Source organism: Centruroides sculpturatus, unplaced genomic scaffold (assembly GCF_000671375.1).
Source record: "Centruroides sculpturatus isolate CEXI.00-Female unplaced genomic scaffold, Cexi_2.0 scaffold138, whole genome shotgun sequence".
Classification (NCBI taxonomy): domain Eukaryota; kingdom Metazoa; phylum Arthropoda; class Arachnida; order Scorpiones; family Buthidae; genus Centruroides; species Centruroides sculpturatus.
The window spans coordinates 549,049-565,125 of NW_019384434.1; the positions used below are offsets into that span (position 1 = coordinate 549,049).

The 16,077-nt window shown below is 27.5% G+C and overlaps 1 protein-coding gene and 1 long non-coding RNA gene across 2 annotated transcripts in view; both read right to left on the reverse strand.

Annotated features, from left to right (window-relative positions):
• Positions 1–1,792, reverse strand: part of LOC111619847 — an 8,872-nt gene extending 7,080 nt beyond the window's left edge. The window contains exon 1 of the long non-coding RNA XR_002755830.1: positions 489–1,792. This is a non-coding gene — a long non-coding RNA (uncharacterized LOC111619847). The remainder of the gene's footprint in view (positions 1–488) is intronic.
• The window catches only part of LOC111619843 (rho guanine nucleotide exchange factor 18-like), a 261,855-nt gene that overhangs the window by 235,327 nt on the left and 10,451 nt on the right, over positions 1–16,077 (reverse strand). The gene's annotated exons all lie outside the window — the stretch shown is intronic.

The window sequence follows — 16,077 nt, forward strand, 5'->3', positions numbered from 1 at the left end:
TTGATTTTTCCGTTTTATCTGAATTACATGTTGTATGAGTCACTTAGATTTTACAAATACGTGTGCCGGACTGTGAATGGCTCACATATTTGTAAAATCTAAGTGACTCGTACAACATGTAATTCAGATAAAACGGAAAAATCAATGATCTTATAGGGGGGGGTCGACTGTATAGTAAATTCTTAATTTAATAGACTAATTGAGGGAAAGAAGTATCCACTATTGCTAGAAATCTGTTAAATCAAATATTTTTTAAAATATCAGTTTATTAATAATAAACTTAAATGTGCAAGATGTGTTAAAATGTTATGATGTGCAAGTATGAGTGAAATACTATATACATTCAGTAATTTACACTTATTGATTCATTGTTCCAACCTTTTCACATGCTCTATTTGTGAAGAAAAGAGGCTTTAAATTTTTCCTATGGTCAAATTTTTTGTCCATTAAATCTGAAAGTCTTAAATTGAGGTTTTACTATACTTTACCTTTATTCTCTCCTATGCATTTTCTGTATGTTCAATCCACACTTTAGTGTTGCCACCAGGCCTGTTTTCATCCAGACAAGCTGGTTTTTAAATTCATGGTCTGGATTAATTATTAATTTGTCCAGTTTTTGTAGAAATTGTGAAATTATGATGAAACAAAATAAATTTATTAAAATATTTGCAAGTATTTTATTTTAACAGTTAAAGACTAACTTCACACCCATCCAAACTTATCCCTAGGCTAAGAGTGACAGAAAATGTACTTTTAAAATTCTAACTTGTAAATATCTCTGGCAAATATTAGGTTTGTTCCAACACCAGTCCATAACTGGTTTAAAACTGGCATGCGCATTGTTCAGTTTTTTCTGTAAAATGACATTGCGCATGTCTTGTATGATTTCAAATTCAAACCAGTCAGGGACTTGTGTTGCAACAAACTTATTGTAAAGCGAATGTGACAGTTTCAGTTTACAAGTTTATAATTTCAATTTTAATTATTTAATATGACAACTCAAGAAATTGAAAACCAAAAAAGAGGAAGTGAACTTGTAAATTTGATAAAGACTGGCTAACACAAACCGAATTTTAAAAAAATATTATGATCTGTTTGAGATAGTGTTGCCACCTGTGACAACACTGCCACACTTAAACTGATATAAATTCAAACAAGAGTATTTAATCATATCTAGTAAGCTGATAAATTTTGAGTGATTATCCTCTATCTACGTAATGACATCATTTCAAAGTACTTTGACAGTTAAGGCATGTAATACAATAATTGTCATCCTAATAAGTTATAAACTCATTGTGCTTTTCAATGTTATTAGAGTTGCCAATTCTCCTTAATTCACCTGGAGACCCCCAAAATTTATCAAAAATTTTTAAAATTCTCCATCTTCTGAATGTCAAATCTCCCAAAATCTTTTACTCCTAGAATAGAAAACTCATGGAATGAACTCGTCAGGAGTTGGCAAGCTTAAATGTTATAATCTGAATTTTGATTACTAATAATAATTATGAATATTTAAATATTACATTGATTGTGCAAATGTTTTCTTTTGTTTAGGCACAACAGTATTACTTTCTGCCATTTAAAAATGGTGTGCAATAACTACATATAAAGTATAAAATATATTCATGACATTTATTGTTTCTTCCAATGTTTTCATATTTTGTCCTTTTCAACACTTCAGGAATATAAGTCTTTATGGCAGAGTCAACCTTTTATTTGAGGCTACTCATCTACTTTCTTGATATGCAAAAACATTTAAAAATTCTGGGCAATGGCACAATCACAAATATATATTAATTAATAAATAAAATATTTTATTAATATATTTTATATTTCATTGTTGTCTTGGTCATTTTATTTATTTATTTATTAAATATAAAGTAGTTAACTAATATAAAAGACAATGTACAGTAATTTAACTCTTAGTTAACTATGTGGTTATTTTGTTTTTATAACAGTAGTTGAAACTACTATTTAACTATATTTAAACTACTCAGTAATAGAAAACAAAAATTTAGACAAATATTTAAAAAAAAATTTTTAAAAATAGAACAAAAATCTTTTTAGCCAGCACTATGTCTATTTGATACAGTTTAAGTGTAAGAATAAATAACATTAACTTAAGTTTGTGATGAAAGCAAAAGCATATATACACTACATATGGGCACTACTACACTGAGGGCTTAGCCACCACATAGCCCTTTGTAGCTACAGGTCTGTCATTTACATCCTTATAGTTGTGTAACACACAAACCAGGATTGGATTGATAGTTCAACGCAATGCAAGTTGGGAGATCTGCCAAATGGGAGTGTTTCCTGACAGGATTTTTACAGGAACCTAGCTCTTTAAATATTAGTTATGTGAAGAAGGCTCACAAAATTTCATACAGCCAGCTTGTTAGCGAGACATAAACCTGCAACCACTATCAGTATTCAGTGGTTTCAGCCACTGATGGACCACACTCAAACATTGCTGTTTTCTAAATTTCTGATTTGATATAAAAATTCCTGCAAGCCATTTTACTTAAAATAAAATAATAAATAATAATTCAAGCAAGTACAAAGCAAAATAAAAATACACTTATAATAACCCACACTAAAACTTTCTTTTCAATCAGCTGATCAGCTGGTGTCCAAGTGAAAACATTTCAAAAGATGTGATAAGTCCTCAGACTAGAAGCTGATACAAAAGCTTAATAAACATTAAATTTTAAAACAAAAAGTATCTTTGAAATTTGTTCTTGAAAACTTCATTATGTCACTATGTTGTTTAAGCAAGAACACAAAGTGCAGAGACAATAATAAAAAGTTTATGGTAGTGTCAAGCTTATCTTTATCAAAGAGAAACTCCCAAGAAAAAATTTGACTCATTTTGGGTGCCATGATTTTTACTCGGTGCAATATTTTTTAATCTCAGATATTGATTGTTTTTGACAAATTAACTTTTCACCGCCTTTATACTATAACTATTTATTATTGCTTCTATAACATAATTTTGTCTTAAAACAGTCAATAGAAACACATTGAAAAAATAAAACCAATATCAGAATCTAACTGCAACAAACTAAAGGAGGAAGCAAAAACTGTAAAATGTAATTAATAGAATTGTTCCAGCTTATTATTTTCTACTCTAGTTTCTTGGAGCAGGATTGTATGCATTGATTCAAAGATGACCAGTATATTTTTCCAAAATTAAAATATTAATTTTGGAATTAAAATATTAATTAAAATTCTACAATATACTTGAGTTCAGTCAACCGTCAGTTGGAAATTAACTATTCTAGTAATAGTCAGAGTGAGAGAAACTATTTTGCAAACCAGTTTATTGTCATTCATTAATCAAATTCATTTATTGGGCTACAATATGAAAAAATTGTAGCCCAATAAATGAATTTGATTAATTAATTAATTAATTAATGACGTAATAAACTGGTCCATTTGTTTGTCTTTCCTTAAATAAATTTCCACTGTCGTCTGTCTGTTTGTCTTTCCTTAATCTCAAGAGCATAGTTAGATAGATGAAAGATGCAACCAGATATGGAAACCTTAGTGGCAGGAGGCCCCGATTAACTATATACAAACTTCAGATGCAAACTGAAAAATCATGTTGTATTTAAATCTTTTCTTTAAAGTGATTAAATTTAAATCAATTTTTGATAATTAACTAATAAAAGTGGAATTTGGATGATTAAGATGCATGTTTCTTTATGTGCTCAAAAGTTTTTCTGAGGTAAATTCATTATATCCACCACACTGGTTGCAACATACACATCACAAAAACAAATGTAAGTAGAAAGGACAGAGAAGAACTGATATCAACATGACTAAATCATTGTGAAAGATTCATGAAGATCCAATTCAGACCCAAATTCAAATCTCTCATGTGCTCTCAGGTCTCACAGTGGGCAGATAACCTAGTCTCCTCAACTATCTAGTCATCATAATCTGTATATCTATACTCTTATGACCCAATTGGCTAAAATAGCTAGAGACTTTAGAAGCAAAAATAACAAGTTGTTATGTCATCCAATCATCAGCATAGCTATTAATAAAAAGTACAGAAAAATAAATGCTTTATGTTATTTTGAATGTCAGCTTTATTCATTTGACATCAGCTTTTTTTTTTCTTGGTAGCACTCCTTCATTCATGTAGCAGGTTGGATGATCTGGTATTCCACGGTATTAACACAGTTAAGCTTATGGCTTATATTAAAAAACAGAGTATTTTCAGTGATTACTTTGAACTTTGAAAAATTTCTAATGGGATAAATTGAAATTGTTATATTGAAATTATTAAACTGTTACTCAAAACTTATTATAGATTATAAAATAAGAATTTGCTTACCTCAAAAAAAGCATTGTTAAAGACACATTATTATGTCATTACTAGTTAAGATTTGATTTTACTTTTGTTGAATATCACATAACTAAAACAAAAGTTAGTTCTGTTATAATTTTGTAATTCAAAAGTTTTACAGATTTGTTTTTATTTATGTAACTTAATTTGTTTCACTATATTTTGTGTATTTATATAATGATAATGAGAGTTTATCTGTAAAGTGTAAGAAACAAAATTTCATTTCCTTTTTCCACAAGAAAAGTTAATAACATATCAAGTAATGGAACATTGAAGTGAAAAAAATTAATCTATCAAATATTTCCATGCAATGCTCTAAATAATCATTCAAGTGTAACTTTGAAATAAATTTTATAATGATAACTATAAATTTACAGATAAACTATAACTATTTACTCACTATAATAAGGACATTTACTAAAATAAATAAATGAGAATAAACTAATTACTAAAAATCTATTATAATTACTTGAAAAATAATTTCGAAAAACTGAATATATCAATGCCCTTATAAATGATAACAAATTTTTCTTTTCTAATATGCAAGTTTGGTTATTCAACTTTTTTTATTTTGAATATTTGATTGTTTGGGAACTATGTTGATTTTAAATGGGTAAATAAATAAAATGTAACTTATTAATGTTGTTTTATATTAAGAATAATTAAAAGGTTTTATTAAAGAAAATACATTTCACTTTTAAAAAATTTATATTTTTCTTTATGAATTTATATTTACATAACTCTTAAATCACTTGCATTGTCCTAATAATTTAAAATCTTAAAAAACTTCTCTATGACCTAATTATAGATCTATGGTCCATTTTGTACTGAATTTTGTTTTTAAAAAAAAAGTAATAAACCTGTCAATCATGCATATTATAAGCTTATTGAATAAGAAATTTTCTTTTCTCCAGAAATTTTTTTGAAAGAAATTTTAAATATATCACTTAATAATGATTTGTAATAATAATCAAATTATTAAATTCAAATTTTATTTTACTGTTATGAACAATTATGAATTCTTAAAAAACAAAACTAAATTCAATTTTTTTCTATCCATATTGACTTTATTTGTTAAGAAATAATAAATTGGATTAAGGCAAATTTAAGCAATTAAAGAGTAAAATAAAGTAATGATAAAACAAATCAAACTAATTTCTGGAACTATTTGATCAAAGTACAGTAAATAAATTATTATTTTGATGATAATTAGAAACAGTTATACAAACAAAAAGTAAATAAAAGTACATTCAAAGTGATTTAATTTAACTTATTATAAAATACATAAAAATTATGCAAATTATATTGTGTGTGTTTATATATTAAAAACACGGGGGATGCATTCCTATATATTAAATAACACGGGGGATGCATTCCTAGACAGGAAAGCGTTATACGAAACAGTGTTAAATGAGGTCATTTTAACAGAGTAAATAGGGAAAGGGGAACACGCAACCAAAAATAAACAAATTTTACTTTAATTTTAAGTTATTTTTTTTTTATTAATTTGCATAATAATATATGTTAAATAACACACAAACAACATATGCACACAGAAATTTAAATTTCATTTTTTGTGATGAAGGTCTTGGCTCTTCTGAAATTCATGTTTTTGCAATAAAGTTGCTTAGTTTCATTTGTTGCTTTTTTCTTTCCTGAAGCAAATGTTGGTAGCAGAAGATTGCATCCAAAACACCTCATTTCACTTTTGTGTTCCTTTCAAAATCTGGATTATTCACTACAATTTGATCAATGATTTCGGTTATCGTTATCAAATTTCTACTAAGGAAATCTGTAGAGAAATTTTTTGGGTTCTTTGTTTTCAGAATCTCTAATTTCAAGTTCTACATGAATTCCTTGTTCTACCAGTTCTTGAAGGTTGTCATTGGTAAGGCTTTCACCAGAAACCTGCAGTAACTCCTCAATATCCTGCTTGTCTACATCTCCTAGTCCTGCTGTATCGATCAGGCTTTTCTTGTTGAGAATTCTTGGATACCTTCAGCCATAACTTCTTCCACACTTCATTCGTGCATTTATCAGTTAATTCTTGCCAAGTGAAGTTGATATTGCATTAAATTATTGAAAATATGTCAATTATTATCTGAGAACATTTTATAATGTTTTAATGTACATTACAAACTATCCAAGTTTCAAGTTTCCATTACAGTTTCTCAATGTATGTACCTCATGTCAGAAAGCACAGATCCAACCGATAATCAAATTCTTTTTATTCTCACTAGAGCATATATATCTATTGTTGCAACCACAATTCTAGGCTCTTGCAGATTATTCATGTTGCACAATGCTGAATGATTCCAGCTTTGCAAACTGCAAAACACAAATGCCTTTTCTGTTGTGTGTGGCCATTTTCAGGCTTCCTGGAGATTACAGATGACAAGACATTTGAATGCAGATGGGAGGTGAAACTTGCACATTACTGGAGTATATTGGAATACTCCATTGATTGGTTTATCTAGTATTGCCATGTTTAGAAACTGGCTTCGTCAGTAGATGTGATGACTAGGAGTTGATAAATGAGAAAAACTAAATTTAAAATTTAATGAAAAATTTAATGGACAAGTAATCACATTCAATCTAGCACTCAAATTAAACATTTTAGTAAATTTAAAATGAACAAACACTAAAATGACATTCAATTCAAGAGTCAAATTTCAAATTTGACATTTTAGAGATTATTTTCGAATGACTTTAAAATTACATTTACTATTTGATTTAATAGCATCAATATTTCATTATTTTTTTATGATGTCATAAAATGAACTGTAAAACTTTTAATTTAATTTTTTGTGCATAATTCTATTTTCACCTTCTCACACAATAAACAGTTTCGCTCAGCAGACCACAAATTGTCCATCATACTAAAAATCTGTTCAACAAATGCATTGTGGCATGGAATATCAAAACTTTAGAATGACTATTTTTTAAATTGGATCATTAACTTTTTAGAAACTTGTTGACCAATTTTCAACAATTGTTGATGTTTCAGATTGAGATAAAGCAATTTTTAAAACTCAAAACATCAGTTGATTTAGCAATTACAAGTATTTTTACTTAGAATCACAATTGCATTTGAAATTGCATTTGAAAACATACATTTCAACATATATGAATCAAAACAAAAACTTTCATAATTATAAAGACATTTTATCATTATAAATAAATTAACTAAATATTAAAATAATTTTATATAATATTCTTTTCAATTAAAATATAATTTTGTTTATATTTTAAACTGTTTCGCCGACAATTAAATATTTTTGCTAACCACTGGCCTTGATTTAAAATTGCCAGTCAAGACACCAATGTCAGCCAGGTGACAACCCCAGATGTACAGTACAGTACATCGTATGCTTCTCAGAATAATAATTAATATAATTACAGTAATTTAAAATGGTAGCATTCATTTTAAAAGCTCCTGTATATTTAATAGAATTACAAGAAAGTGTCACAAAATAAAACCAATAGGAAACAATATAGCCAAATTCATGGACTACAGAAAGCTGTAATAAAAATGTCAAATTATACTAAATTTTAAGTCTAATTATATATTTTTTGGAGAAAACTTTTTAAGCATTGAATCTGCAAGGAAATTTCAGAACCTATTCACAAAATTAACATTCTTTTCATCCTATGACAATTCCTTTAATCATAACAGTGACCATGAAATTCTTCATACATTTAGCTAATCTATAGTGCATTAAGTCTATTACTTCTATCCAGTGGTGATATTCGAAATATTTAACAAAGGGTTCGCTAACAGAAAATTTTTCCTTAACATTTTTTTTTCGCTCAAATGGTGCATTAGCAACATTAGCGCAAAAACTGACCTTAAGATACCCATATAAATAAAAACGATGCGTTCACAAAATTAAGTCAGTTAAAATTTAACATTGTTTATGCCAGAGCTATATTTTTTTTTTTGAAACTGTGTTGTTAATTTACTTTGCTTTATACAGACACAACAAAGTGATGCTTTTCAAACATTAGCAACATTAGCGCAAAAACTGACCTTAAGATACCCATATAAATAAAAAAGATGCGTTCACAAAATTAAGTCAGTTAAAATTTAACATTGTTTATGCCAGAGCTATATTTTTTTTTTATAAATAATAAAAAAAGTATTCAAAATGATTTATTTTGTNTATAATAACCCACACTAAAACTTTCTTTTCAATCAAGTGACTCGTACAACATGTAATTCAGATAAAACGGAAAAATCAATGATCTTATAGGGGGGGGTCGACTGTATAGTAAATTCTTAATTTAATAGACTAATTGAGGGAAAGAAGTATCCACTATTGCTAGAAATCTGTTAAATCAAATATTTTTTAAAATATCAGTTTATTAATAATAAACTTAAATGTGCAAGATGTGTTAAAATGTTATGATGTGCAAGTATGAGTGAAATACTATATACATTCAGTAATTTACACTTATTGATTCATTGTTCCAACCTTTTCACATGCTCTATTTGTGAAGAAAAGAGGCTTTAAATTTTTCCTATGGTCAAATTTTTTGTCCATTAAATCTGAAAGTCTTAAATTGAGGTTTTACTATACTTTACCTTTATTCTCTCCTATGCATTTTCTGTATGTTCAATCCACACTTTAGTGTTGCCACCAGGCCTGTTTTCATCCAGACAAGCTGGTTTTTAAATTCATGGTCTGGATTAATTATTAATTTGTCCAGTTTTTGTAGAAATTGTGAAATTATGATGAAACAAAATAAATTTATTAAAATATTTGCAAGTATTTTATTTTAACAGTTAAAGACTAACTTCACACCCATCCAAACTTATCCCTAGGCTAAGAGTGACAGAAAATGTACTTTTAAAATTCTAACTTGTAAATATCTCTGGCAAATATTAGGTTTGTTCCAACACCAGTCCATAACTGGTTTAAAACTGGCATGCGCATTGTTCAGTTTTTTCTGTAAAATGACATTGCGCATGTCTTGTATGATTTCAAATTCAAACCAGTCAGGGACTTGTGTTGCAACAAACTTATTGTAAAGCGAATGTGACAGTTTCAGTTTACAAGTTTATAATTTCAATTTTAATTATTTAATATGACAACTCAAGAAATTGAAAACCAAAAAAGAGGAAGTGAACTTGTAAATTTGATAAAGACTGGCTAACACAAACCGAATTTTAAAAAAATATTATGATCTGTTTGAGATAGTGTTGCCACCTGTGACAACACTGCCACACTTAAACTGATATAAATTCAAACAAGAGTATTTAATCATATCTAGTAAGCTGATAAATTTTGAGTGATTATCCTCTATCTACGTAATGACATCATTTCAAAGTACTTTGACAGTTAAGGCATGTAATACAATAATTGTCATCCTAATAAGTTATAAACTCATTGTGCTTTTCAATGTTATTAGAGTTGCCAATTCTCCTTAATTCACCTGGAGACCCCCAAAATTTATCAAAAATTTTTAAAATTCTCCATCTTCTGAATGTCAAATCTCCCAAAATCTTTTACTCCTAGAATAGAAAACTCATGGAATGAACTCGTCAGGAGTTGGCAAGCTTAAATGTTATAATCTGAATTTTGATTACTAATAATAATTATGAATATTTAAATATTACATTGATTGTGCAAATGTTTTCTTTTGTTTAGGCACAACAGTATTACTTTCTGCCATTTAAAAATGGTGTGCAATAACTACATATAAAGTATAAAATATATTCATGACATTTATTGTTTCTTCCAATGTTTTCATATTTTGTCCTTTTCAACACTTCAGGAATATAAGTCTTTATGGCAGAGTCAACCTTTTATTTGAGGCTACTCATCTACTTTCTTGATATGCAAAAACATTTAAAAATTCTGGGCAATGGCACAATCACAAATATATATTAATTAATAAATAAAATATTTTATTAATATATTTTATATTTCATTGTTGTCTTGGTCATTTTATTTATTTATTTATTAAATATAAAGTAGTTAACTAATATAAAAGACAATGTACAGTAATTTAACTCTTAGTTAACTATGTGGTTATTTTGTTTTTATAACAGTAGTTGAAACTACTATTTAACTATATTTAAACTACTCAGTAATAGAAAACAAAAATTTAGACAAATATTTAAAAAAAAATTTTTAAAAATAGAACAAAAATCTTTTTAGCCAGCACTATGTCTATTTGATACAGTTTAAGTGTAAGAATAAATAACATTAACTTAAGTTTGTGATGAAAGCAAAAGCATATATACACTACATATGGGCACTACTACACTGAGGGCTTAGCCACCACATAGCCCTTTGTAGCTACAGGTCTGTCATTTACATCCTTATAGTTGTGTAACACACAAACCAGGATTGGATTGATAGTTCAACGCAATGCAAGTTGGGAGATCTGCCAAATGGGAGTGTTTCCTGACAGGATTTTTACAGGAACCTAGCTCTTTAAATATTAGTTATGTGAAGAAGGCTCACAAAATTTCATACAGCCAGCTTGTTAGCGAGACATAAACCTGCAACCACTATCAGTATTCAGTGGTTTCAGCCACTGATGGACCACACTCAAACATTGCTGTTTTCTAAATTTCTGATTTGATATAAAAATTCCTGCAAGCCATTTTACTTAAAATAAAATAATAAATAATAATTCAAGCAAGTACAAAGCAAAATAAAAATACACTTATAATAACCCACACTAAAACTTTCTTTTCAATCAGCTGATCAGCTGGTGTCCAAGTGAAAACATTTCAAAAGATGTGATAAGTCCTCAGACTAGAAGCTGATACAAAAGCTTAATAAACATTAAATTTTAAAACAAAAAGTATCTTTGAAATTTGTTCTTGAAAACTTCATTATGTCACTATGTTGTTTAAGCAAGAACACAAAGTGCAGAGACAATAATAAAAAGTTTATGGTAGTGTCAAGCTTATCTTTATCAAAGAGAAACTCCCAAGAAAAAATTTGACTCATTTTGGGTGCCATGATTTTTACTCGGTGCAATATTTTTTAATCTCAGATATTGATTGTTTTTGACAAATTAACTTTTCACCGCCTTTATACTATAACTATTTATTATTGCTTCTATAACATAATTTTGTCTTAAAACAGTCAATAGAAACACATTGAAAAAATAAAACCAATATCAGAATCTAACTGCAACAAACTAAAGGAGGAAGCAAAAACTGTAAAATGTAATTAATAGAATTGTTCCAGCTTATTATTTTCTACTCTAGTTTCTTGGAGCAGGATTGTATGCATTGATTCAAAGATGACCAGTATATTTTTCCAAAATTAAAATATTAATTTTGGAATTAAAATATTAATTAAAATTCTACAATATACTTGAGTTCAGTCAACCGTCAGTTGGAAATTAACTATTCTAGTAATAGTCAGAGTGAGAGAAACTATTTTGCAAACCAGTTTATTGTCATTCATTAATCAAATTCATTTATTGGGCTACAATATGAAAAAATTGTAGCCCAATAAATGAATTTGATTAATTAATTAATTAATTAATGACGTAATAAACTGGTCCATTTGTTTGTCTTTCCTTAAATAAATTTCCACTGTCGTCTGTCTGTTTGTCTTTCCTTAATCTCAAGAGCATAGTTAGATAGATGAAAGATGCAACCAGATATGGAAACCTTAGTGGCAGGAGGCCCCGATTAACTATATACAAACTTCAGATGCAAACTGAAAAATCATGTTGTATTTAAATCTTTTCTTTAAAGTGATTAAATTTAAATCAATTTTTGATAATTAACTAATAAAAGTGGAATTTGGATGATTAAGATGCATGTTTCTTTATGTGCTCAAAAGTTTTTCTGAGGTAAATTCATTATATCCACCACACTGGTTGCAACATACACATCACAAAAACAAATGTAAGTAGAAAGGACAGAGAAGAACTGATATCAACATGACTAAATCATTGTGAAAGATTCATGAAGATCCAATTCAGACCCAAATTCAAATCTCTCATGTGCTCTCAGGTCTCACATTGGGCAGATAACCTAGTCTCCTCAACTATCTAGTCATCATAATCTGTATATCTATACTCTTATGACCCAATTGGCTAAAATAGCTAGAGACTTTAGAAGCAAAAATAACAAGTTGTTATGTCATCCAATCATCAGCATAGCTATTAATAAAAAGTACAGAAAAATAAATGCTTTATGTTATTTTGAATGTCAGCTTTATTCATTTGACATCAGCTTTTTTTTTTCTTGGTAGCACTCCTTCATTCATGTAGCAGGTTGGATGATCTGGTATTCCACGGTATTAACACAGTTAAGCTTATGGCTTATATTAAAAAACAGAGTATTTTCAGTGATTACTTTGAACTTTGAAAAATTTCTAATGGGATAAATTGAAATTGTTATATTGAAATTATTAAACTGTTACTCAAAACTTATTATAGATTATAAAATAAGAATTTGCTTACCTCAAAAAAAGCATTGTTAAAGACACATTATTATGTCATTACTAGTTAAGATTTGATTTTACTTTTGTTGAATATCACATAACTAAAACAAAAGTTAGTTCTGTTATAATTTTGTAATTCAAAAGTTTTACAGATTTGTTTTTATTTATGTAACTTAATTTGTTTCACTATATTTTGTGTATTTATATAATGATAATGAGAGTTTATCTGTAAAGTGTAAGAAACAAAATTTCATTTCCTTTTTCCACAAGAAAAGTTAATAACATATCAAGTAATGGAACATTGAAGTGAAAAAAATTAATCTATCAAATATTTCCATGCAATGCTCTAAATAATCATTCAAGTGTAACTTTGAAATAAATTTTATAATGATAACTATAAATTTACAGATAAACTATAACTATTTACTCACTATAATAAGGACATTTACTAAAATAAATAAATGAGAATAAACTAATTACTAAAAATCTATTATAATTACTTGAAAAATAATTTCGAAAAACTGAATATATCAATGCCCTTATAAATGATAACAAATTTTTCTTTTCTAATATGCAAGTTTGGTTATTCAACTTTTTTTATTTTGAATATTTGATTGTTTGGGAACTATGTTGATTTTAAATGGGTAAATAAATAAAATGTAACTTATTAATGTTGTTTTATATTAAGAATAATTAAAAGGTTTTATTAAAGAAAATACATTTCACTTTTAAAAAATTTATATTTTTCTTTATGAATTTATATTTACATAACTCTTAAATCACTTGCATTGTCCTAATAATTTAAAATCTTAAAAAACTTCTCTATGACCTAATTATAGATCTATGGTCCATTTTGTACTGAATTTTGTTTTTAAAAAAAAAGTAATAAACCTGTCAATCATGCATATTATAAGCTTATTGAATAAGAAATTTTCTTTTCTCCAGAAATTTTTTTGAAAGAAATTTTAAATATATCACTTAATAATGATTTGTAATAATAATCAAATTATTAAATTCAAATTTTATTTTACTGTTATGAACAATTATGAATTCTTAAAAAACAAAACTAAATTCAATTTTTTTCTATCCATATTGACTTTATTTGTTAAGAAATAATAAATTGGATTAAGGCAAATTTAAGCAATTAAAGAGTAAAATAAAGTAATGATAAAACAAATCAAACTAATTTCTGGAACTATTTGATCAAAGTACAGTAAATAAATTATTATTTTGATGATAATTAGAAACAGTTATACAAACAAAAAGTAAATAAAAGTACATTCAAAGTGATTTAATTTAACTTATTATAAAATACATAAAAATTATGCAAATTATATTGTGTGTGTTTATATATTAAAAACACGGGGGATGCATTCCTATATATTAAATAACACGGGGGATGCATTCCTAGACAGGAAAGCGTTATACGAAACAGTGTTAAATGAGGTCATTTTAACAGAGTAAATAGGGAAAGGGGAACACGCAACCAAAAATAAACAAATTTTACTTTAATTTTAAGTTATTTTTTTTTTATTAATTTGCATAATAATATATGTTAAATAACACACAAACAACATATGCACACAGAAATTTAAATTTCATTTTTTGTGATGAAGGTCTTGGCTCTTCTGAAATTCATGTTTTTGCAATAAAGTTGCTTAGTTTCATTTGTTGCTTTTTTCTTTCCTGAAGCAAATGTTGGTAGCAGAAGATTGCATCCAAAACACCTCATTTCACTTTTGTGTTCCTTTCAAAATCTGGATTATTCACTACAATTTGATCAATGATTTCGGTTATCGTTATCAAATTTCTACTAAGGAAATCTGTAGAGAAATTTTTTGGGTTCTTTGTTTTCAGAATCTCTAATTTCAAGTTCTACATGAATTCCTTGTTCTACCAGTTCTTGAAGGTTGTCATTGGTAAGGCTTTCACCAGAAACCTGCAGTAACTCCTCAATATCCTGCTTGTCTACATCTCCTAGTCCTGCTGTATCGATCAGGCTTTTCTTGTTGAGAATTCTTGGATACCTTCAGCCATAACTTCTTCCACACTTCATTCGTGCATTTATCAGTTAATTCTTGCCAAGTGAAGTTGATATTGCATTAAATTATTGAAAATATGTCAATTATTATCTGAGAACATTTTATAATGTTTTAATGTACATTACAAACTATCCAAGTTTCAAGTTTCCATTACAGTTTCTCAATGTATGTACCTCATGTCAGAAAGCACAGATCCAACCGATAATCAAATTCTTTTTATTCTCACTAGAGCATATATATCTATTGTTGCAACCACAATTCTAGGCTCTTGCAGATTATTCATGTTGCACAATGCTGAATGATTCCAGCTTTGCAAACTGCAAAACACAAATGCCTTTTCTGTTGTGTGTGGCCATTTTCAGGCTTCCTGGAGATTACAGATGACAAGACATTTGAATGCAGATGGGAGGTGAAACTTGCACATTACTGGAGTATATTGGAATACTCCATTGATTGGTTTATCTAGTATTGCCATGTTTAGAAACTGGCTTCGTCAGTAGATGTGATGACTAGGAGTTGATAAATGAGAAAAACTAAATTTAAAATTTAATGAAAAATTTAATGGACAAGTAATCACATTCAATCTAGCACTCAAATTAAACATTTTAGTAAATTTAAAATGAACAAACACTAAAATGACATTCAATTCAAGAGTCAAATTTCAAATTTGACATTTTAGAGATTATTTTCGAATGACTTTAAAATTACATTTACTATTTGATTTAATAGCATCAATATTTCATTATTTTTTTATGATGTCATAAAATGAACTGTAAAACTTTTAATTTAATTTTTTGTGCATAATTCTATTTTCACCTTCTCACACAATAAACAGTTTCGCTCAGCAGACCACAAATTGTCCATCATACTAAAAATCTGTTCAACAAATGCATTGTGGCATGGAATATCAAAACTTTAGAATGACTATTTTTTAAATTGGATCATTAACTTTTTAGAAACTTGTTGACCAATTTTCAACAATTGTTGATGTTTCAGATTGAGATAAAGCAATTTTTAAAACTCAAAACATCAGTTGATTTAGCAATTACAAGTATTTTTACTTAGAATCACAATTGCATTTGAAATTGCATTTGAAAACATACATTTCAACATATATGAATCAAAACAAAAACTTTCATAATTATAAAGACATTTTATCATTATAAATAAATTAACTAAATATTAAAATAATTTTATATAATATTCTTTTCAATTAAAATATAATTTTGTTTATATTTTAAACTGTTTCGCCGAC